Source organism: Stegodyphus dumicola, chromosome X1 (genome assembly GCF_044657685.1).
Source record: "Stegodyphus dumicola isolate Sdum_Otavi_A_Nest chromosome X1, ASM4465768v1".
NCBI classification, from domain to species: Eukaryota; Metazoa; Arthropoda; class Arachnida; order Araneae; family Eresidae; genus Stegodyphus; species Stegodyphus dumicola.
The window spans coordinates 97055716-97081376 of NC_140780.1; the positions used below are offsets into that span (position 1 = coordinate 97055716).

General features: G+C 32.9%; 1 protein-coding gene across 3 annotated transcripts in view; it reads right to left on the reverse strand.

Moving 5' to 3' along the window:
* The window catches only part of LOC118195866 (uncharacterized), a 219932-nt gene that overhangs the window by 163201 nt on the left and 31070 nt on the right, over positions 1-25661 (reverse strand). For all 3 annotated transcript variants that reach the window (XM_085808113.1, XM_085808111.1, XM_085808112.1), the window contains exon 2: positions 15103-15172. The gene's annotated coding sequence lies outside the window, so the exon portion shown is untranslated. The remainder of the gene's footprint in view (positions 1-15102; positions 15173-25661) is intronic.

Here is a 25661-nt window from a genome sequence, read left to right on the forward strand (position 1 = left end):
TAACTTTTCTGGCTTTCTGAGAACCAAATTTTTCAAAAATTTCGGCGAAATCAATTTTTTCAGAGATTTCAGCTTCAATAGAGATGATGGCCTTTCTTGTGCCATATTATTTCTCAAGTAATTTTTAATTTACTGAAACTTCTTTCATCTTAAGCCACAGAAACAGGCAAGGTTAAAAAAATTCCTATTGCTACAGCAAAATTTGGGAAAACAGGGAATGAGATCACTTTTTACTACAATTTCTAATATCTCAATTGACTGTTTTTACCTGGAAAAATATCTTTGACTGAAGTTATTTCATTAAAAAGTTGTATACCATCTGTATTTTTCATAATACTTCCTTCCTCCTGTACCTTAATATTCAAGTCCATGGAATCATCATTAGAAATGTTGTGAAACTCGTATAGAAAGCAGAATATTAAATTGCACTCAGATAATATGGTAAATCTCATTTACAGAAGAAATCGTGTGATCAAGATTTGCAAAATAGAGGGAAGTCTTGAATTGTTGGAAGGAATTTGAAACTGATTCATCACTACTCTTGTAATCAAATAAACTGACCTTTTTTCTGAGCTTCGAGTTGGGAAATTCAGGATCAATACCTAAATCTCTAGCAAGTATTGTTGCTGAAACGACAAATATTTTTAAATTGTCATCAGATCTTTGGAAAACTAAATACTTTTTAAGATTATATAAGCCTTCAATGCAGTCTGCAATGTTCAATTTGAAGCATCTTACTCAATATATCAATTCTTCATGATAAATCATGCCTAATTAAAATTGAACACAAAAATTTTAATGTTTCAAGACTTTTAACTATTGATTCAGCACCCATTTTGTCTTTATGACTCTGATGGTATCTTCAATTAAGGCATTTAATGTGATAATTATGTTTTTTAGGTCTTGCTTTAGAGGTCTAATAGCATTGATATGACTTTCCCACCTTGTTTCACTTAATGGTTTTAAAATTAAGACTTTTCACATATTTTTTTAGTAAATGCCATCAATATGGGGATGCAAAAAAGTAATTACCATACATACCGCATGTATAAGTTGACCCCGCATATAAAGTCAATCCCTCAACTTTCGAGAAACATTTTCGGAAAAACAAATTTGTCGCATGAGTGGCGGCTCTGCTGCTGATACAACAACATACCGATGTACTTGGTAAAATTACACTCACATTTTAGCAAATTTTTGTTTATTTCCAGTTTAGCACATGATAAGAACAATGCGGTCGAAACATATCCTGAACCAAAAGTGAAAGTTTCCTTAAAAGTGCACCTGTTTTTTTTTTTTTTTTTACCATACATTCTTAAACCAATCAATCGTTTGGGTGTCGTCTATTTTTCTGGGTGTGAACAAGAACATCTGGCGGAAAAGCTGGAAAAACAAATTTAATAAAAAACTAATAAATAAAAATGTTGTGTTTTTTCTGTATTAACGATATATTTCATAATCAAGTTTGCCGACGTGTCATCATTGAGTGATAGTGAATTAAACAATCATTTTTCTAACTTGGTCAAGAATTAACTTAAAGTAACATTTCATCTAGTGTTTTTGAAATAAACTTCCATATATACACACACACACACACACACCAAAGAGCCATTACATTATGACCACCCTCCATCTATAACAATCACCAGGGAAAAAAACCATTGTGCGTGTATGGCTAATGTTGGAGTATATAAAGCGGCTATCCATTGTCTTTTCAAACATAGTGTGATTAGTGACATAATGGGAAAAGTAGCTGATTTATCAGACTTCAACAAAAGTCAAACCATTATGGCTTGGTGACTGGGAACATCAATACCAGAAGCAGCACATTTAGTGAGATGTTCATGTGCAGTTTTTGTGAGCACATATCAAAAGTAGAGCATTGATGGTGAAATGATAAGTTGCCGGTCAGCAGTGTGTCATTGATGGCACACTGATTCCAGAGGAGAGTGGAGATTGCTAGGCATTGTTTGCCGTGACTGAACAACTACAACAGTGGCGACCCGGACAGTGTTTCTCAACACACTGCTGCATATGGGCCTATGCAGCCAGAAGTCGAAGCATTGACGGAACTTTATTGAAGTATGATGATGTATCACCGAAGTCACTGATGGCACATCATCCACAGCTGCGTCTGCAATGGGCCAAGAAACATCAGAACTGGACATTAGAAGAATGGAAGAAAGTTGCATGGTGCAACAAATCATGTTCTCTGGTCCATCACATTGATGGGCCTGAGTTAATACGCTGATTTCCAAACGAAACCCAGGCTCCCAGATGCACAGTTGGACAGAGGCAAGCTGGTGGCAGTGGTATTATGGTACGGGCAATGCTTTCATGGAGCACATTAGAACCTATAATCCCCATAGAACAATCCCTGATGTCTGCACTACATGAACATCGTTGCAGACCAGGTTCACCCATTCATGACAACAGTACTTCTAGCAGGGGATGATGTTTACCAACAGGATAATGCACCATGTCATAAGGGTAGAATTGTTAGGAAGTGGGTCGAGGAACATTACAATGACATTCATGTCTTAGCCTCCAAATTCACTTGACATTAATCCAATAGAGCATTTATGTGATCGCACCTGGAAAACCAAACTCATGCTGCCATGCTACTCCCTCACAATGTGTGGAAATTGAAGGACCAGTTGGTGAGTGCTTGGTACCAGATACCTCAGACTACCTATCAGCATCTTGTGGAGTCAATGCCACACCAGGTGCTGGTACTTTTGAGGGCTAAAGATGGTCCTACATGTTATTAAAACGGTGGTCATAATGTAATGGCCCTTTTGTGTATATGTATATGGATATATGCAATTCTCTTGATTCCCTGATTTCAGATCAGATTAGATCACTTCAATATGGCAAAGCACATGAGAGCTGTTTGCCCAAGGGAAGCGATGACTTAATGGAGAACTTTTTAAGGAAACTAACTCTATACATGTGGGGAAAACCGTGGAAATCAGCCCTGCCACTAACCCGGTCACTTGGGTTCAAACCTAAGTTGAACTACCAGTATTCAGCGGTCTTTAAGAACACTCAGCCACTAAGGGTAGAACCACTTGGCACTTACTCAGGGTAATAATATAAATATTGTTGCCATGAATCATTTTGTTTTTACTGTTGGCATCAAATTGTTCTGTTAGCTTAGAATATACTATGAATATGGACAACAGCAGATTTCAACCTCTGGTGATTGTAGGTATCATAGTATAAGAATGTTTTGCTGCGGAAAAAAAATTGCACTATACTTTCAGCACCTTTAGATCTCATTAAATTAAATGCTCTCCCCGAATGAATTTTTTTTATTCAAGTATCCATTAGTCAATATTGAAAACTTGACCATCATCTAACTGGAAATGTTTCTGGAAAATATGCACATTACTGAAGAATGCTTTTCATGATTTGGAGCATTTCAAGTATGCTCACCGACATACCTGCATCTGAGAAATAATTCTTTTTGATTTCCTGCTTCTACTCAACTTTTTTTCTTTTTATTCCCGTAATATGTTCCTGAAGTCTGAAGTGACATTTATAAAACAGCAGCTTTATGACATTTCTACATATTCATTTTACATGTATGGTAAAACAGGAAGATGCTCATGCAGTTAATCCATTCTTTGGGTTTTGATACCAATCAAACTAAACTGCCTGCATTCAGTGGTCTTCTTGCTTAATTAGGTGAACAGTCATACAAAACTGAACTGAGGACAGAATTTCTTTTACATAGCAGACAGCCTTCAAAGAAATCACAATGAAATTTTACAACTCTTTCATATATGAGAACATCACAAACAAAATATGATGCTAATTAAATTATGATCACAATGGTATAAATAAAGAATTCCTCACTGAAGAAAAATACTCTACTTTTATTTCTGTTTTGACTAGGAAAGATGAAACTCAGAATTGAAAGGAAGGTTGCTTTTTACATTTACAGTTTACTCTACACTGCCATCTTTAGAACACAGTTCCAATTATTCCAATGTTACTGCATATTTCCCTCATAACTGCTTAAGTGTTATTTGTTGTGATGGGAATTTTTGTAAATACGGACTGATTAAGAAACACCCAAGATCTACAAATGAGTATACCGTCTTTAAGAAATCTTACCATACTGTCAACTGAAGAACAAATGGAGTAATGAAGCAAAATTCTAGAACGTCATCAACGATTTTGCTAACAGAAAACTAAGCAAAAAGCACTTGCTAGAATGCAGGAATTAGTTTCATTAAAAAAATAAACCCATAACTTCTATTTGTTTCCCTATATGCCATTTCGAAACTTTACAGAATTTTTTACATGCACTGAATGAAGTGACAAAAGTATTGCCTTGAGTAGCAAAACATCTGTACGTACAACTATTGTATACTCACAAATTCCCCCATAGCACAAAACATCCTCAGGATGTCCTATTTAAGTCACAATATCCAGGGACATACTTAGGATGTCCTGAGTATGTTGATTCTCAGATGTCCTGAGAAGATCATAATTTAACATCCTAAGGATGTCTTATTTAAGTCGCTATGTCCCGGGATATGAGAGGATGTCCTGAATATGTTGATTCTCAGATGTCCTGAGGACTTCACCAATTTCACATCCTGAGGTCATTCATACTGCAATGTTTGGAGGACTTTGGTTGTCAAACATTCTGAGGATATTTGTTCTCAAATTTACCAGTTTTAATTTTTTGACATTGCACATCCGAAACTTGCACATTATTTAATTTTCATATGTATTTTATTAAGTTGTTTCTAAATGCTGTACATTAAAAATATTGATATGATTGATGATTTATTCTTGTTATTTTGTTATTAATTTTAACTGCTATTTTTTCTGTTGTTTTTGAAAATTTATTTAGTCATGGAAAAGATTTTTTTTTCAATGGATTAGCATTTTCTAGAATATTTGCTAAATTCTAAATAACATATTTTTTTATAGAAAATGTATAAATTACATGTATATACTTACAGATTACAAACCCTACTATAAATATAGGTAAAATTATATATATATATTTTTTTATATACGGAAAAGAATTTTTTTTTTTTTTAATTTGGGTGTAGAGACATTAGGGTTTTTTTTTTTTTTTTTCGAAGCAGGAAGGATGAAAATTTAGCAACTGCCTTCGCCGGGAATCAAACGACGAACCTCTGGAATACCGGCCCAGTATGCAGAACCACTACACCACGAAGACACGCTAGGAGAGCGGGGAGAAATACCTTATATTACTCCCCTTTTTAAAGGGTGACTTTTTTTAAGGGAACCCAATCGCTAAATCCTGGGTGTGGATATACCTCATCCAACACCTTTTTAGTTCGGGCGCCACTGTAGAGACATTAGGATTTTTTGGGGGGAAGCCGGAGAGATGAAAAATTAGCAACCGCCTTCGGCGGGAATCGAACCCCAGACCTCTGAAATACTGCCCTAGCATGCAGAACCATTAAACCATGAAGGCACGCTAGGAAAGCGGGAGAAATACCTCATAAGGGGAAAATTTTTCCCCTTAATTACAGGATGGAAAATGTTTTTCAATCGTGCAATCTGTTACTGATATTTATTGAATTACAGTCGTGCAATAATTCCACAGTAAAATTAATTCTCTGATGACTATCCAAGATTCTAGAAGCTTTGGTCTTATATAGAGATGGTCATCTTAGAGAAACAATGCTTAATATCAATATTTATTTATAATCTCAGAACTATTGGTCACTTTCAGAAGTGGTCGTTTGAGAGGCGATATTCTATACATTTATTTACTAATACTCTCAGATTCCAAAGTGTGTTTATATTCTCAGAAATAACTAGGTTTACTTGTTCTATGGATATTGGACAGAAGGTGGTCGTCATATATATATGAAAATTTTTACATTTCATTGAAAATTAATTCAGCATTATTTAACTATTTCCGTATTAATTAATTAATGAGGTAAAGAAAAAATTATGAAATAGTACTGTTTATTACAAAACAATGTAGGAAGTTCTGCAGAACTATATTCTTTTGCGTCATTGCACGAAGTATCCGGCAAACTACTAGTTCCTTGTATTCTTCCGCAAATCCGTAAACGTCCGTCTGATTTGAAACGAAATCCAAGATGGCTGCGCCATGAGGTTTACTTGTTCTATGGATATTTTTTGTTGCATTAAAGGTAAGTTCAGTTGCAATACTTGTATATTTACTTTTTTGCTTTTCAAATTTATGTCATTTTGACAATTAAATGTGTTAGCTATTACAGCTTTTTGAATTGTTACCATTCTGTCATGAATTACATGTATATCTCAATGGCTGTCTTTTCAAATATCTGATTTGTCCTGCTATCCAAATGTTTGACTGAATTTTTTTAGTCCAGTTTATGCATTCAGTTTCAAAATATTATGTGTGATCAGATTGCTTATTATTTTATTGCAACAGTAAATTTATATTAAATAGTTTGAACGATTGTATAAAAATAAGAGTTTGCATTGTTTTGTTCAAAATATGTATGGTTGAAACATTATCTTAATCTAATTTGTAATTCAATTTTAAAACATGGAGAATTGGAAGTTTTAAGTTTTTTTGGGGGGTACTGTTCTGTTATCGGGACCAGATTCGGAAATGTATGAACCTGGGTTTGTAAGTATGTGCATAGATGTGTATATGTATATACACACACATACATTTACAAATATACAAGCACACATAAATACATTTCTGAACCCGGTCCTGATAACAGAACAGTACCTTTTTTTAATCTTTTTTGGAATATTTTATAAAAGTATTAAGCATTTTTCAAACTGCATATTATTTTAAGATTCAACTTGCAGGAGGTCAAAATATGGTCATTCAATCAAATGCTTATGATTGCTTTTAACATTTTCTCATAAATTATCGTTTGCATTTTTATTGTATTTTAGATACTTTAGTTGTGTAAAGTGAACATGAGAATATTAGGAAAGCTGAAGAATATGAATAGCTACCATAATACATGTATTTTTTCATCCAGCCCATTGTTTTAGAAACCAATGCACCATTATTATATGCTGGCTTATTTTATAGTTATATGCAGTTTAATTTTATGTCCATGTTACTGTAGTATTGTCATTATAATAAAAGTATTGATAATTTTTGTTGAATATTGCAAGTTGTCTAACATTCAGAATTATTTCTACCGAATTTTACTGATAGGTTTGTTTGAGTTGACATAATCTGTCTGTTAAATAAAATAGTGTTTAAATTATATGCATTTTTCTTAATGTTTTATTGAAGGTGTGATGGAAATATAAGTGCTATCCAGAAAAGGGAATTCTTTTTGCCTGAAATACAAACTGTACTAAATTATTAATGTTTATATTAGGTTTAGAAATGCCAATAATAAAGTTTCTCCTCCTTCTCTTCTTTTATTTTGAAATAATTTATAATAAAATAATATATGCATAAGTGTAATTAATGTAAAGTGTCATTCAGTAATATAATTTATTTTTACTGATATTTTTATATTTCTTATCTGGGTTTTCTTTTGGTATTAGAAAGAGGAAGAGAAAAAGACTAATGTTTTAATTAAAAAAATAATTAAAATATTAGTCTTTTAAATAACACAATTACAGTAATGTTTATTGAAGCAATCAGTACTGTGTGATCGCCAGTGACTGAATAATGTTAAAAATGCCTTGTTCATAAGGAAATTTGCTTATCTTTGTGTTATAGTTTTTATTTTAACACAAGCTGAAATTTGAATTATTTCCTGAATCATTAATAAGGACAATATTCTGCTACATAACATACAAATTTTCATACAAAACTATTTCTTTGAGTATATTATAAAAAGCTCATTTAATTTTATTATTTGTACAAATTTTAGACAAATGTAGCATGTATCAGTTAAAGATTTATCGAAGCTTACTTGTTACTTCTGGTAACAAAGAAGTGTGAAAGATATTGTCACATTAGCGAACATGACGATCATTGATACTTAGTTTAGTAATTTAATAATATATTGAGAAATGCTGAGAACTTTCAGAAATGGACATTTTGGAAATGATGGGTTTCATAAGAAATTTACATGGCTTTATTATTTACTTTTTAGTTAAGAATGGACTTTAGATGTTCATGCGAAAGAATTGTTATAAGTTTGCCATTTAAGAAAAATGATTTAATAGTATGCAATTATCTTTTTATTTTACATATATTACTATATATTTCTAATGCACTATGTAAATGTCAGTGCTAAACAATTGAGATACTATTGTCAGGGCAATTTTTTCTTATACATGAAAAATTCTGATACTTTCTGATCATCTGCCCTCAGAGCTTCAACTTATGCTAAAACTGCAAGAGTATGTACACGATAATAGCAAACTATGAACATGCATACCACACACATGTATTTACATGCTTTATATTTAATCTTTATTTCTGAATAGTATTTCGTTGGATGAAAAATATGTGAATATTGACCCAATATATATATATATATACATATAATTTATTTCCTAAACAGTATTGATTAATTGATTATATATATATATATATATATATATTTGTGTGCTTGTGTCCTAAAATTTCTTGTTTCTTATAAAAAGTAAGTAAGTAATTAAATAAAGTGCTTATTTGAATTACTACTTGTGAACAGAGCAGTAGATATGAACCATAAACTAACCAAACAAACATTTTACCAGTTTTCACAGCTTTGCAGATACTCAGAAAGCACCAAAATTTGTAATAATGTTAAGTTTAAATGATGTTCTATACTTTTGTGTTAATTTTTATATCCTATTAATTTTATTATTGTGTTATCAAACTTTCTGTAGGGATTTCAACTGGTTATGTTGTTATTACCATGCGGATAAGAATTTGGTTTTCAAACTTGAAAAAATTGCAGCTGAAGGATTTTGTGGAAGGTCAGTCAAACTGGTTTTAGTTAATTATAATTTAATTTTGGGTGGAGAAGTCTCAAATTTATTTATCATAAGTGTCTAAAAGCCTCCTAAATTAAATTCTGCTCATTTTGAAATTTTTCATGACATTCATTCTTTGATTATTTTTTTTTTAATTTACTAACTTATGTCCATGCACATAATTTTGCATTTAATGCTATATCTTAAATATTATAAAATGTTAAAATTATACATTTCACTTAAAAATGTGGTTGTGACAGTAAATTTTCTGTTACATTTAATCATATCTATAAACACTGGTATAGATCATTTTTCAATAATCTATATATTATTTTGTTTATTTCTTTTACAACCAAGATCTGGCATATGGCTTGCTTTTCAAACTGATAACATGGTGCAATAATGTAATCTAATGGTTAAAGTTTACTATCGAATGCGCCAAATTTCATAAATTATTCTTTGATAGAAATTTATTCATGTGTTCACTCTGTCTCATCTTTTAAAATTGCTAAAGTAAATTTTATGTACTTGCATTTAGGAATTTCGACTGTATCAGTGTAATTTTGTTTCAGTTATTATAACATGCAAGGGAAAAAATTCATACATAGCTCTGTATTTAAAATTAGTTAATTAAATTCCCTAATAAAGAGGGACGTTTTGTTGTTTTTAAAGTCGATAGAGTTTAATTCAAAAATATGCCACATTAAGGGTTAGTTTTTAACCTAATTTATAATTTTCATTACCTTAACTCTTTGGCATCGAAATCGCCCATAGCGCCCGTTCATTCAGGCAACGGCAAACCGCCCCAACGCCTCGCTTATTTTCTACCTAGTTCTTTCCCCTCCACGTTAGTGTATGGCTCATTGGTTTCGCGAGTTGTTAAAAGACATGTCAATCATTCTTTTGAAGCAAATAAAGGAGAAATACGGAAAGCTATTGACGTTCGCAGGTGCAATCCGGCCCTAAGGTGAAACTGCGCACAATGGATGAGTGGATGAAACCGCAAAAGGGGGAAAGGAAAACTATTCCAAGACAAATTCGTAAACACGGGCGTTTTCGATGTTTGTTGAAAACAGATTTGGTCGTCTCTCGATGCGAAAGAGTTAACATGTCTGATAATTCTTATTTGGAATGTTATTTTAACTCAGATATTCTAATAATATCAAAATTCCTTACTTTTTGATAGGTAATCCAAATGTGAAACAAGAAAAAAAATTAAAATGTAGAAGTATATTTATTTCATAGCTCTAAGAAACACAAGCACTACTTACTGTCTATCTGCATAGTGTGGCATGTCCCGTAAGACTGAGATTTGTATGGTCACACCCATGTTTCAATTAAAGGAAATGCATGCATAGTCTTCTCATTTTCACTTCGATTAAGGATTATGTATATACTAGCATAAGAAATCTATTAGTTCATGCATTGTCAAACATCAATATTTATAGACAATTGTTGTGGCTATATTTATTATAATCTTGTTCACCTTAATGGCTGGAGTGCCTAAACCATCATGCTGTATAAACAAAACTCAAATCTTCATCTCTGCATAATGGTCCACTAGTGTTTAAACCACTAAAATGGTAATTATGGTAAAACATCTTTGGTAAAAATTTACTCTACGGTAACCCTTGGTGAATCCTTTCTTTTTTTATACCAAGATCGTCACCTGGGAGGATCGGCACCAATTTCAAGATGGTCGCTACACAAAACCAAAATTAGAAGTCAAAGACGTACACAAACTCGGTGTCCATGTACACATCGACCTATTTTAAGTTAAAAAAAAAAACAAAAAAACAAAGAACTGCACAAACTAGCCATTGTGAACTGCCTTAACTTTGTCCATGTACACATCGATCTATTTTCACTTTAAGAAAATCAGAAAGTTAAAACTATCATGTTAACCAGAAAAAATTTGCTACTGTCTTAACACACAAAGACAACCAAAAATACACAAACAGAGCAGAATAAGTTACAAAAAAATACATATTTCCTAACATAAAAACATTAAACAAAAAATCTTTAAAAAAAAATTAACACACAGAGACGAATAAATAAATGAAACTTTTTTTTTAACATACCTTTTTTTTAACATGCATATGTTTAGGCTTCCCACCACCATCTCCTCCATCCTCCAGGTAAGCAATTCAATTAAATTTTTCATCTCTTCGTCACCTCAGACATACTCCAACGATGGTACACACACCAAAATAATAGCAAGTTCAAAATACAAGACCATACATACCACTTACGTGCAACCAAACACAGCAATTGAAAAGAATGGTAAGAACCGAAAACCCGGGTCCATACAAAAGGGTTACTATTAAAAAAATTGCCCAAAACTAAATTTATCACAACACGTTGGCAATATTTGCAGAAATAACCCCTTTTTATTGACAAAAAACTTAATTTTTTTTTCCCCAAGGCTACTTTTGCCAACATTATCAACATTAGGGTTACCAAAAAACTTATGTGACACAATGGGCTTCCAAGTTTCACGAACAACCAATACCACTTTGCGATTTTTTTTGTAGATTTCTGCAGTTAAATTCAAAAGTTTAAAATGAATAAAATCTAATCTGTGCAGAACATAAAATCTGATCGTGATTCTAGATTTTATTTTCTGCACGTGGCTAATAATTACTTATGTGTTGTCAGATAAATGTTACCAGATGCAGTTAATTATTTTTTACTTGCCAATCTCATGAGACAAGTTTTTTTGCTCCTGCAAGAAAACTTTGTGTTGCAAAATAAATTCATTCTCACTCTTTTTGGACTCGCCTACACATTAAATTTAAAAAAAATTTTATGATTAGGTAAGATGTGATCTCTTTATCTTGGCAACTTTATATATTGTTTCGGTATTCAGGTTACCTACCAGTGGCTGATTGATAAAACTGCTCATATGTTCAGCTGGTGGTTTGAGTTTAGTTTCTGACATAAAAAATTTTAAAAGGCATCCCCCATATTTATTTTATTATAATCGAATAATCGCTACTCTGTTTATAGGTACTAAATGTTAAAATATTTTAAATGCTTCCTTTAATTTGCATTCTAATAGTCATTTGTTTAAATTTAATTATGAATTATATTCACATATGGTAATTGTGAGTGTTTTTATTTTAGGTGCTGTGAAAGGCAATAGCAGAGATCCAGTTTATCAAGAGTTCTTATATACATAAGAATACATATTCCTCTTTTACGTGGATATAAGATTATTTTTCAGGAATTTAGAGAAAATATCATAAATTGGATTAATAAAAACTATTTTGAATTTTGAAAAGTGTTTTTCCTCTGTTAATCATAATATAGTGCCATAAATTTCTGAATGTGTTTATTTTTCATCCAAATAAATAGGTTCACAAAATTTGGCATATTAATAGTTATTACAGGATTTAGCATTATTATAAATATTTATTATAACAGATTTAGCTGAACTACATATTTAGTCTCTCTGCAGATGAAGTCACAAAGGTAAGTGGTTACATATTTTTCTGTATTCCCCATTAAGTAATTTTATCTGGTAAATTACCATTACTTATATACTAAAGGTGAAAGAATAAGCTTTCCTTGAAAATACAAAATTTTTTAGACATTTAAAAAAATTGGTATACGTAAAAAATTCTCAAACTGCCACATATGCGAAACTGAAAATGTTATACATGAAATATTTCAGAAATATAAATATTTTCACTGTTTGTTAACTATAATTCACTGCATTTGTCATATATAATCACAGATTAAGGTAGTAGTGCTTTTCTCACTGTGATTTCTCATGTATTTTGATTCATAAATACACGTATTTATAACACGTACATGAATCCATGTATTTTGATTTCTCTTTTGAGAATGAATAAAAAATTAACTAAATATTTTCGTTGACATTGAGAGTTGAATAACAGTTCACCTCAAAATAAAATGAATTAATAAATTTATGGAAAATTTTACACAGCATATATTAAGCAGAAAGAGTAAACTGAATATACTTAGAAGTATTAATAATTGGTATAGTTGATTGCAGAATAAAATGCTTTAATTGCATGGTAAACAGTAGATCCTCTTTTGGAGTTTTTCTGTGTTGTGTAAAATGCAGATTTAAATTTTTGATATTGATTGTCATATAAATGGCAATTACTGTGTTATTTTGCTCTGAAATTAATGGTTAGTAATAAAATTCTGGATGAGATAACCTTTAACATGTGCTAGAATTTATAAAGTTTAATTTGGTGCTGATTTCAACTGGTACATTTCATTTTATTGAATTTTGCATAAACTAATACCAAAACACAAGTGCAAATTATCTTCAGAACCTTTTTTTTAATCCAAAAGGGCTATTAGTCTTGAAACGTGACTTCATATCGTTAATCGTAAACTTGTTTCGCTTTTCATTCAAGTCTTGCTATTTGGCAAAATTTAACATATTTACCTTTAAAATCTTTTCTCTTATCGATTAACAAGCCAAGCTATTTAAAAGCAATACACACAGTTCTTAACAATGTATTTTTTTACTTTTTATTCTGACTGATTTAAAATGCATTTACTTCCTGATCTAATTGAAAACATTTAATATTTTTATATAATTACATAATATAGTTCTTTACTTTTTAAATATATAGAAGATATTTAACTTTCTGGTGTGAGTATCTTATAAAATGTTTCGCTATTTCCTCTGCCCCATCTGTATTGATAATCTATGCACTCATAAACTTTGAACCCTTTTGAGTGACTGCTAAAATCTGAGGCCTTTCAGTTTTTTTTTTTTTTATTGTGTGAGCAGAAAGATAGAATTTTATAAGAGCTCCTTGAGTTACATTTTGAATGATGTAAAGAATTGTTAACATAATATCAAGAACATAATTTTTACAACTAAATATTAAATATATAAATAATTTATATATTTAATATTTATTTGTAAAAATGCCTGCAGTATTTTCATGTTACGAAAACATATTTATTTATTCTGTGACTCGGAAATGATTTAGTTTTAAAAATACAATTTATTCCTTTTAACAATTTCCCAACAGTCTCATCAAAATACTAAAATTTCTTTACATGTTTTAAAGAAAGATTATTCATTTATGTAAAGATTATTAAATGGCTAATTTTATTATTGAATTTTTAATACAAATTAACTGGAATTAGAAACTGATTTTTGTAAAATAGTTTAATTAATAATACTTCAATTTGGGGGCTATTGGATGTTTAAAAATGATCGAAAGATTTTTAATATCTTAAAAATAAAAGCAAAATTTTCTGTTATAATATTTTGTATTAATAATTCACTTTAATTTCCTTGCTCAGTTTTAATATATTCACAAATTCAGTTCTAAAAACAAAATAAGTTGTATAAATATTCTCAACATTTCTGATTTTTCCATAGTAACCATAGGACAAGGATTTGAGATTATCTGTGTAAAATAATAGGTTTTAGATCATTAAAACACCTTCACATACTTTCACTGGAAGTTTCTTTGTATATATACTGGGTATTAAGTAGTTCAGAGTATGTATTTAAGAGGTTAAAGGGATATTGTAAATAGTATTTCAAATCCTGATAACATCCCATACGCTGTCAGTGGGACCTAGATAGGATGTCCTAAGGATTTACTGGAATGTGACATGAAGCACTCAGGAGGATGAGTTCAGGGGGAAAGTGGGATATTACGGGATGTCCTGAGGATGTAGTAAGTAGGACTTTAAATCCTAATAACATCCCATACACTGTCAATGGGACATAGATAGGATGATCTTAGGATATAATGGGATGTGTTTAGGAGGTTAGTGGGATGTCCCGAGGATGTAGTAAGTACGAGTTCATATCCTAATAACATCACATATGCTGTCGATGGGACTTAGGATGTCCTGGGATGTGACATTAAGCACTTGGGAGGAGGTGATAAGGAGGTTTGCGGGATATTCCAGGATGTCCTGAGGATGTGTGCATATCCCGCGAGCAACATCCTCGGGATATCCCAAGGATGTTTTTGTGCTATGTGGGTTAGGGCTCCATTTTGTGCTGAAAGATCTACTTTTTTTATTTTTTGACAGCCTTCCAGTTTTAATTCAGCAGTTATTTATTTATTTTTTGCAATATAGTTACACATGCATACTACATACAACAGTGTGTGCTTACTAAATTTGAAGTCGCAGCTTGAAAATATTTCCTAGTTACAGCAAACATTTACATTTAAAAAAAAAAAGATGATTAAAAAAAATTACCTGTTTCTATTCTGTAATCAGAAGGAAGAAGTTTTATCCCAGATCAAGAACAGCAGTAACACTCAAAATCCTGCAATAAATCAAGAATCAGACAACTTTCAAAATAATTCTGAAAAATGAATGAAAAATAAAGCAGGATAAAATTAAATAAGCCATGAAAGTGAGGACTGCAAAAATGAAAAGAACATGACTTGGGGATCAATGGTTTTGACCTCAAACGGAACATTTTCTAGGTGGCATACACAGTTATTTAAAGAAGTTTGCTATAGGCTTTTATGTAATTAAATATTGATACTTCCTGACTACAAAATTTCATGAAAATAGTTTTAATACTATTGGTGCTATGTTATATATACATATATAATAGGGGTGGCCAAACTTTATGGCAATAACAGCCACATGTTAGTATTCATGAAAGTTTTTGAGAGCTGCAGCTGCATTTTCCATGAGCAGCAAATCCATATTTATACCATTTCAAAAATAATAAGACAGGTTTTGAACAGAGAAAAATTTTTCAAGTACATTAATGCAAATTTTAAATTTTTTATACAGTTAATAGGGTTACATATAAATTTTAAAAAATAAATTTTATTTCTCCAGTTCTGCATTTAGAAAGGTATGTCCCAAGAAAATATAAATTTGAAACTATTGTACGATTCAGAAGTCAAACAACAAAAATCAGCGTTAATTTACAAAATTTTCACAGGACTAGTTTCGATGGTTTTACCGAACCATCATCTTCAGCTGCAAAACCGCAAATGAACAAGATAGGAAATAATGTTTAGATAAGATATTCTTGTCCAGGCTTTCTTATCTTATCTAAACATTATTTCCTATCTTGTTCATTTGCGGTTTTGCAGCTGAAGATGATGGTTCGGTAAAACCATCGAAACTAGTCCTGTGAAAATTTTGTAAATTAACGCTGATTTTTGTTGTTTGACTTCTGAATTAGTATATATTCGGTGTGTTATTGTGTCTTAATTATTGTACGATGCAAACAAGTTTTCTTTCAGAGAGAAAAACCAAACTTCTTTTAGTTTAATTTTAATTTCCTCCCTTTGTTACTGGTTTTACTAGAAGTAAAGTCAAATTGGAAGTTTAAGTAAGTATAGGTCTTTATGGAATACCCCCAACAACGTAAAAAGCACTTCTATTTAAGTGAAGCATAAATTACTAATTTTTTCAAAACTGCCCAAATTTTTTACTTTATTTTTCACTCATGTGCAGTCTTTTAGAAAGATTAAAATAAATGATATTAGAGAGCACACACTGCACAAAACCTGTTGTTCAAGAAAGGCAAATTCTTCTTAAATAAACAATCAATTTTTTTTAAGGTTTTGCATAAAGATTAATAACATCATTTGCCCAGGCAATTAACATGAGTACCAATATACTGAGATCAAATCTAACTTTAAATATTTGAATCAATGCATTAGACACACCCTAGGTTATAAACTATATTTTGTTTTCTATGATTGGGTCATCCTTATGTTTAATCTTGTGATGTTTCTTTTTTAAATTCCAAACCTCAAACCTTAGAGTTTTTTTTCCATTGTTTAAATCAATAGTATTTTCAAATTTTTATATTAAAAAATGCAATACATATAGTAGTGCTGATCAGGAAAATTAAGATGCATAATCAGCATATCGTCATGTCAATGTTCGCCGATCGTTTAAAAAATATTGCATATGGTAAAGCAAGTGATGCAATCAAATTAAACATATGTCCTTAATACCAACCTCTTTAATCTAAGTACCTTACAGTAATTGAAAGGCAGAACAGATTCGAAGATAAATCATGTACACGAAAATTCATTCTCATATTTTTGCGAAAATTTCTTACAGAAAGTGCTTTTCAGACAGATATCTGAATCAGAATACATTGGTATGTCTATATTTAATTGCACTAATATTCGTCCAACTTGGTCTTGCTTGGACGCAGAAATTTTTGTTTGATATATGATAGCTGTTTGCAATATGACTCGAGTTCGATACATGATGATATTGTGCACTCCACCCCTTTCGAGACAATGCTGAGCTTGGCCATGAGTGTCAATGTATCTGTTCCTGAAATTCAGTAAACAACCCATGCTATAACTCTGAATTTTCAAATAATTCTGTTCTTGGCTACTGAAAATAGTGTGCCGAATAGGATGGTGGCTAGAAGTAAGAAAAATAAAAATGCTATTTAAATCGGCTAATGTTGCGAAGGGGGTGAAATTGATTACCGAACAAAAATCAAGGGTATTGCTCTGCTATCAGAACCGGATTAAAACATGTATGGATGTATATGTTCATGTATGCATGTATATATATACATACAAATAAATGTATGTGTATACAGATATAAATATGTATACACATACATACAATTTCTGAATCCGGTCCCGATAACAGAACAGTACCAAATCAGATATACAGCATGCAGAAAAATTGCTTTTGATCTGGATAGCAGTAAAGCATTTATGTCCAACATCTTGAAGTGATTCATTTATGTACAGTATATATTCGACCTATTGCATTTGTAGTTTAGTCTTAAACAGTGTTATAATTACAACAGCAGGATTTTTTTAAGAAAATTATAAAATTTATTTCTTATAAGAAAATGTCCCTTTATTTCTTACAAGAAAAGTTTGCTCGGTAATTCCCTTTATTTCTTATAAGGAATGTTTGTTCAGTATATGTTCAAAAATCTGGAATGGATGATTATAGAAAGGAAACCATGAAAATTTTTCGATGTATTATGGAAGCTTTAATGTAAAGTGTAGCGATCTCCCCGGACTATATTTCTTGAAAGGCGCACCTCGGAGGACGGCAATGGGGAACAGGTGGTGACGCTTCTTGAGGAGAGAAGAAAGCAGACAGGAGTTGCAGTTCACTGACTCTCTTCACTTGTTCTAAGGTACGCAGTAAAACGCTCTTAAGTTTCGATTTAGAGATGCTGTAATGTTTTTTCTGCGCGCTTAAGTAACTTGTGTAAAATAAATTCTAATTTGAATATGTAGGATTCTCCACTGTGTACTTCTAAGTTACATTTAAATGTGAAGAATCTTAAGAACTAATAAGCGAATAATCGCTTGTTTTCCTGAGGTAGAAAAAAAGAAGTGAGAAGGATGAAATAACCCTTTATTATTCCAATTAAAGTTTTTAACAAAACTCTTTGAGTCGTACAATAAAGCCGACACTCAGGCTTGAACTTAAGAGAGTAAGAATTAAACTAAACTAAACTTAATTAAAGATATACAGACGAAGATATCAAGATTCTAATGGAGTTGGCCCCTTAACACTAATTGATTGCGAAGCTATCAAGGGCCTAAAGTATGGCTGAGCATAATTATACCTTGCGAGACAGTAGCCTAAAAAGGCGGATGCATGCTAGCCAGAATATCTGGTATCTCTCTCACTAAGACAGTAGAACTTCGCAGTTAAATACCACTCTTCCTCATTAGCATTCAGATGTGATTCTAAAACTACGTTCTGGCCGGAAGTGGCAAGTTGAAATTAAGAAGCGATAGGAAAGAAAGTTTAACTCAAAATTTAACTGTTAATAAAATTAACATAATACAGTACAAAGTCTGTAATCCGGACGTCCATTATCCGGAATGATCTATACTCCGGACCTCAAAGACACAAACTTTTTTTTGTATGCTTTACGCATGCATGTAATGCATTTATGCATGCGCGTTTAATGTTTACGCATGCGCGTTTAGCACAAAAAACGAAGCAACTTAAACAACTTACATTGAAAGAAATGTTTAATAAAGTAAATAAATAAATATTAACCATTTTTTTTTCTGTAAATTTTTATACCCTTTAGATCATAATTGCTCTTATTTCATAAATTACAGTTTCATATTTTTAATTGTATAATTTCTGCATACCATCTTACCAGATTTAAATTGATGATCTATAATCCGGAAAAAACACTAATCCGGAATCGCCGAAGTCCCGACGAGTCCAGATTACGGACTTTGTTCTGTACTTACATAACTCCCGACCAGACTTTAAATAGTCGAAAGTTAAAGGTCTCTAAACGACCTTGTTTAAGACCTTAAAGTCTAAAAACTTTCTAACGTTAAACTATTAACTAGATTTTCACTTTAAACTTCTATTGTTAGAGCCAACTTTACAGCAATTCTAAAGCTAGAAATTGACAAAATTTGACAAAAATCTGATTTTTGCTACAATCATCTGCTTCTTTCTTTCTAATCCATAAGTTATTCTGCTACTTAGTCTTGGTCCTTCCATATCTGGAAAGAAACAGTATTAGTATTATTTTTACAAAAAATTTTCATATCCCTTACAATTACTCCTTTATTGCATCATTTGGCCCTCACACACTTCATTCATACTTAAACTTCTGTTTCCACCATGCTCTCCAGAAATTGTTCTGAAATGTACTTAGGGTACTTATGTTGTGTTACCCTGAACAAAACTATTTCTACACAACAGCTAACATTGATAAATTTGACATACTAGACCTCACAAGACTCCCTATACAAAAAAAAAAAAAAACTTTCCTAATGTGCTAAGCGAAAGCTTAAATTAAACTTTAAAGTGTTAGCTGAAGAGCCTAATATGAAACACATATACACTCTAAGACACAAAAAAAAAAAAAAAAAAAAAAAAAAAAAAAAAGACGCAATGAGAAGATGTAAAGCAAATTGGACACTAATTGATAAGCATACAGGTTTCGACGGAAAATGCAAAAATTTACATTTTGGCTGCCAATGAATGAACGGTTGTCGCTACAGTGCATCTGATCTGCGCAACTGGCAGGATATTTAAATGGAGAAATTACGATTTCAGGACATAAATTCTTCAAGAATTTCATTCTGTGTACTCTGGTAGACAGTAACTACGTCTCACACACAGGTGCGCGAACGATATGCGCAGATGTCAGAGTTTGAGAGAGGTTGTGTAGTCTTTTTTTTTTTTTTTTTAAACTTATTACGTGCTCCACCATTAGGCATTACACGGAAAGGGAGGGATGCCCCATGGAGGTCTTTTTAAGGGAAACTGGCTCGTATCCATGTTACACATGGGGAAAACCACAAAAACGCCCGTTTGCTGGGACTCGAACTTCGAAACGAACTACCAGTGTTCAGCGGCTTTTACCGCTCGGCCGCTGGTGGGCCTAGTGGGCCAGGTCGTGTAGTTGGGCTCAAAGAAGCCGGTTGGTCGTATCAGTGAATAGCTCGAATTTCAGCAGGAGCAATGCCACTACTAGGCGACGTTGGCAGAAATGGGTGAACCATGGCCACAAACAGCATCAAGAAGAAAGTGGTAGGCCTAGAGAAACGACTGAACGTGAAGACCGAGTAATCGTCAGAGCGGCACTCACAGCCCCAGATGCATCATTATCATCGACTGTACGTGCAACTAGTGTTTCAGTGACTGCAAGGACCATTCATAGAAAGATCACAGAAAGGGGGCTGAGGTAAAGGCGCCCCTTGCATCGACTACCATTGACCTATGTACAACGTCAAGCCCGTTTGCAGTGGTGTTGAGCTCATTCGCACTGGAATGTCACTTACTGGAGTAGAATAGTCTTCAGTGATGAGTCCCGCTTTAAACTGAGCCCTGATGACCAGCGAAGGCGAGTCTGGAGACGCCCCGGACAGCGGTGTGATACCAACCTGACTGTCTTCCGGCAGACAAATAGGAGTGGTGGTGTGGGGTGCCATTTCATTTCATAGTAGGACCCCTTTGGTTGTCATCTGTTGCAATCTTACAGCACAGCAGTACGTTGACGAAGTTCTAAGTCCCGTTGTGTTGCCCTTCATATCAGGCCACCCCGAGCTTACATTTCAGCAAGATAACGCCCGCCCCCACATTGCACGTTTCTACTGCTTGCCTTAGTGCTTGCAGAATATTACCTTGGCCAGCACGGTTGCCGGATCTCTCTCCTATTGAGCACGTTTGGAGCATTATGGGGCACGGCCCTCCAACCAGCTCAGAATGTTAATGATCTAACGTGCCAGTTGGACAGAATTTGGCACGATATCCCTCAGAAGGACATCAGCAACCTCTATCAATCGATGCCAAGCCGAATAACTGCTTGCATGTGGGCCAGAGGTGGACAAACACGTTACTGACTTTTCACTTTTTTGAAGCTCTATCACGTCAATAAATCATCCCATTTTTCTCAAACTGTAATAATTTGTTTTTCTGTACATGTACATCATTTCTACCGATTTTCATACCATTCGGATAACTCCTTCTTGGTGCATCTTTTTTTTTTTTTTTTTTTTTTTTTTTTGTTCAAGAGTGTATATACTAAAACATTCAATTCTTTCACAAATTCATTTGTACCGCGGCCAAAATTTATCTCTTGTAAAAGTTTAAATTTACCATACTTTATCACACATATTTAACATTTCCTACTTTAACATAAACTTTTAGATATTTACACATCACTTTTAAATTCACTTTACAAGTCATAGTTGCTTAATTACAATTTACCATCTTTACACAAAATCTTAACTTCAAGTTAACAGATTTCAATATTCAAAGAGGGTTTCCGACTAAACATATTCACAATTTAATTCTCACAACTTTCGAGTTCTTAACAAAAATATTTACTGCTAGTAGCTTCTCGCCAAATTGCGAACATAAAGATCTATGATTACAAGCTATTTACAACTAAGTTCTCGCTATTTGCGATTTAACTTTTCTAAAAATCTTTAGTAACTTAGAACAAGATGACATAATTTTAACTTTTTTTCAAAGTAAAATAAGCAAAGAAATTTTCACTTATCTTTTTCTGTAACTCCTCCATTCTGATATGACAGAATTGTTCAAATGTGAGATACCTGAAGAACTCCAACCTTCTTCTGGAACTTCAAAGCTCTGTGCCGTTTTCTTCACTCCTTTTCCTCTTCTGTCCTTTGTGTACGAACCTTGGGTTTTTGCAGGACGGCTGCGAGTTTTGGAACTTCAGTCTCCACTTGAGCTCTGGTGGGGCCATTCATTCTTCAGGGTCTTCGAACTTGCGCTTGGACCTTCTAACTTCTTGGTCAGGCACGGTTGCATTGGCTGGTCTTTTATCTCTTTTCGTCCTCAAATCTGGACCTCTTTGGGCCTCCCTCGTAGTCGTTGCCACTGGAAAATGTGGCTTGTGTCTTGAATTCTTTTTGCCTTTGCTGTACAAAGAACAGCTTATCCAAAGGCGTTAGCGTTTTTCTTCCTAAAAATAACTCCACGGCAGTCTTCTGTGTAGTATCGTGCTTTGCTGTTTCCAAGGCAAAACCTAACTCATTGACACAGCTGTCCCAGAGGTCGTGGTAATTCTTAACATATCCCCTGATAATTTTTACTATATTATTTACACGTTCCGCAATATTTGATTGCGGTCTATATGGTACCATTTTTAGATAGCGTATGCCAAGTCCTGTGCACAAATTTTTAAATATAACTAAATGCTAACAAACTGTTTTCCATTATCTGATATTACTTTTAGTGGAGGCCCGTATTTCAAAATATACTTATTTAAAAATGAATCTGTGACTATTTTAGCTGAAGCTCGTTTAAGAGGGACTATTTCTACCCATTCTGAAAAATGGCCTACAATGGTTAACAAATATCTATTTTTATTTTTGTTCTCGAGTGGGGTCTGAGCAAATCATTGCCAACCATTTCATTTGGGAAAGTGGTCTTTATGTTTTTTAACACTAGAACGGTGGTAGGGGTTATTTTGACCCCTGAACGCTTTTGACCATTGATTACTTCTGTTTTATTGGAAGAAATCATCAATTTGGAATTTTTTGACTTTTCCTAAATAGATAACAGATATTTGTTAAAAAAAATTTCAGCATTCTAGGATTTTTAGTTTTTGAAATATTGGCATGTATTTCTAGAATGGGGGGTCATTTTAACCCCTTTACTTTTATCTCTCTTTCCATTCGAGGCATTGTCAAATAACCCATGAAAAACACTCATTGATAAAGAATTTTCAGTTGCATTCATACTATCTCCCAGAGGCATACTTGCCAACTTATGACACTCAAAAACAGGAGATTTTTCACAATGAAAAAAAAAAGACTTCTTAAATGATAAAAATATAGTTTTTAATAATGAATTAACTTTAAATAGTTACTAATTCTTAAATGTAAGCAACACAAAAATACCTTACACATAAAAAACATTTTTATTACTTGCATCGTTTAAGGGAAAAAAAAGACACTTTAATCAGTTTTCGTACAAATGTTATGAACAGTGACAAATTTTGCTTTCGTTAAGAAAGAAACTTCATAATTTTGTTCATAGCAATTGCCACATAGGCCTGCTTTCGCTAATAAAAGTTTTTCTAATGTGTAATCACTAATATTAGATCTAAATTTAGTCCTTGTTTTCGCAACAACACTGAAAACCCTCTTACACTCTGCATTACTATGGGGAACTGTCAAGATGGCTAACATAATTCTAGACAGTTCACTATATTTTAAAATTCCACCAGCACCTTTCAGTTTTCATATTAAACTCCACTGGGTGTCAATCCTAGCTGATTTTATAACTTCATCCAAGTTTTCTACTTCTAAACTGCAAAATTGTGACTGCAACATTATCAGTGGCAACATCAATATCATGACTAAATGAAATAACACAGGAAATCTGTTCAAAAAGTACCTTATATCAGAAAAAGATGCATTTGCTAGAGCAGAAACATCAGCAACTTTAGCATGCAAAATCCCTTCATCGTTGACTGTAAATTTATGTAGTATGTAATCACATACTCAACAGTAACTTCTAACATGAAGATAAAACTTATTTTTGTCTTCTTTGAGGTTGTGCTCCAGTGAAAAGGTACGTGACGATTGACTTATTGTGATGTCGCCATTGTGGCTAGTTTGATAGAGCCGGATACGCAGTTCACAAGACTGCATTGCCAGCAATAACCTGCCAGTCAGTCAGTCAGTAAAAAGGCAGAGAACAGACATTCTGCATTAATAACTTTTTGGTCTGTAGTTTCCGAAGAAAAATTTAATTTTTCGTTTTTTTCAAAACTACTCCTGCTGTCCTTGTGTTTTTGTGAACGCACATGTTTAAGAACATCCGCCCATCCACCACGTGAAATCGAAAAATCGCAACGACAGACGGTACACATCGCAAATTTATTACATGTCCTTGAGGAAATAATGGAAGGAAAGTCAACTGTGTACGATTTTTGAAACGTACACGAATATTTCACCTATCTCGCAGACGTAACAAAAGATGATAATTTCTAAAACTATTTCCTGAAGGCACGTGTACTCGCACAACTCAGGACAAGATGAAGGAAATAACAAAACTAAGAACATCCAAATAACAGCCTTGAGCTTGCTTTGTGCTCATTGGCTAATATATGCCAGATAACATGCAGTGGAGCTCGATGCCCGTTGGAGAACTGGAGAACGACGTTTCTGGATACGTATGCTCTCAAAGTAGAAATTCTCATCTGATTTGCAAGGTTTTGTTTTAGATATAATCTAAAGAAGATTCAATTGCTTTCAGACGTCCAAAATCACTTTTTTTTTTTTTTTTTTTTTTTTTGTTCATATAACGAAGTATTAACCCAACTTCAATAAAAATCGTGAGAAATTTTAAGAATAAGAAAAAGTCGGGAAAAATATATTGTAAATCGGGTTGGTGGGAGAGCAGTCGAAAATCGGGAGAGTTGGCAACTCTGCAGGGGGAGTTCCTTTGTTTGAAGAAAATACTGCAAGGAAGGTAGATGCATGATTTTTCATGCTTACATTTCTTTTCAGAAATAGTTTATTTTACAGATGCATTTTCCCATTTGTTAGTTCAGCTAACTTATTGCAGGTGATAACAGTTAGGACAGAAGTTTTCTTGGTAATCCCAAATCAATATTTTAGTGCATATGAATTCTACCATCATGTTCATTATCACTTCACGCTGTAAGAATCATATGCTAAAATATATTCCCTATCATTTTCTGATTGTCTGATATTTTTCAACTTTTTCAACCTTTACAAAATATGTCTAAAAAGCGGAAAGGTCTTACGGATGAAGAAATTTTAAAATTGTTGCAAGAGCTATCCGAAAATGAGTCCATCGGAGGTGAAATAGATAATTTTTCTGTAGAAACTGAAGATGAATTGCACACACAAACTATTAGTGAATCCGAGGACAGCGAAGTAAACGAAGAACTCAGCAGAAATAAACAGGCAAAAACGGATCATGGTACTTGCAAAACTGTTTTTACAGCTCCTGGTAACACTATATGCAATGAAATAAATTTCAAAAATTCAGTCTGCAGCTCCTGATGTTCCTGCTTATAACGTTCTAAAAGAAACAGCAAGACCAACATCTTTTTCAAAGAGTCATGTTTCTGAGGACAAAGTGTCTAGTGCATTCAAGCTTTTTACTGATGATATCTTGCTGCATATAAAGAAATGTACAGAATCCAAAGCTCATCGGCAACTTGGAAATAAAGACTGGAAGTTATCTCTGGCTGAGTTAGATACTTTTGTCGCTATATTGTATGTTCGAGGAGTAATAGGAGCAAAAGGCTTAGATTTATATTCCTTGTGGTCCAAAGCATGGGGAATACCATT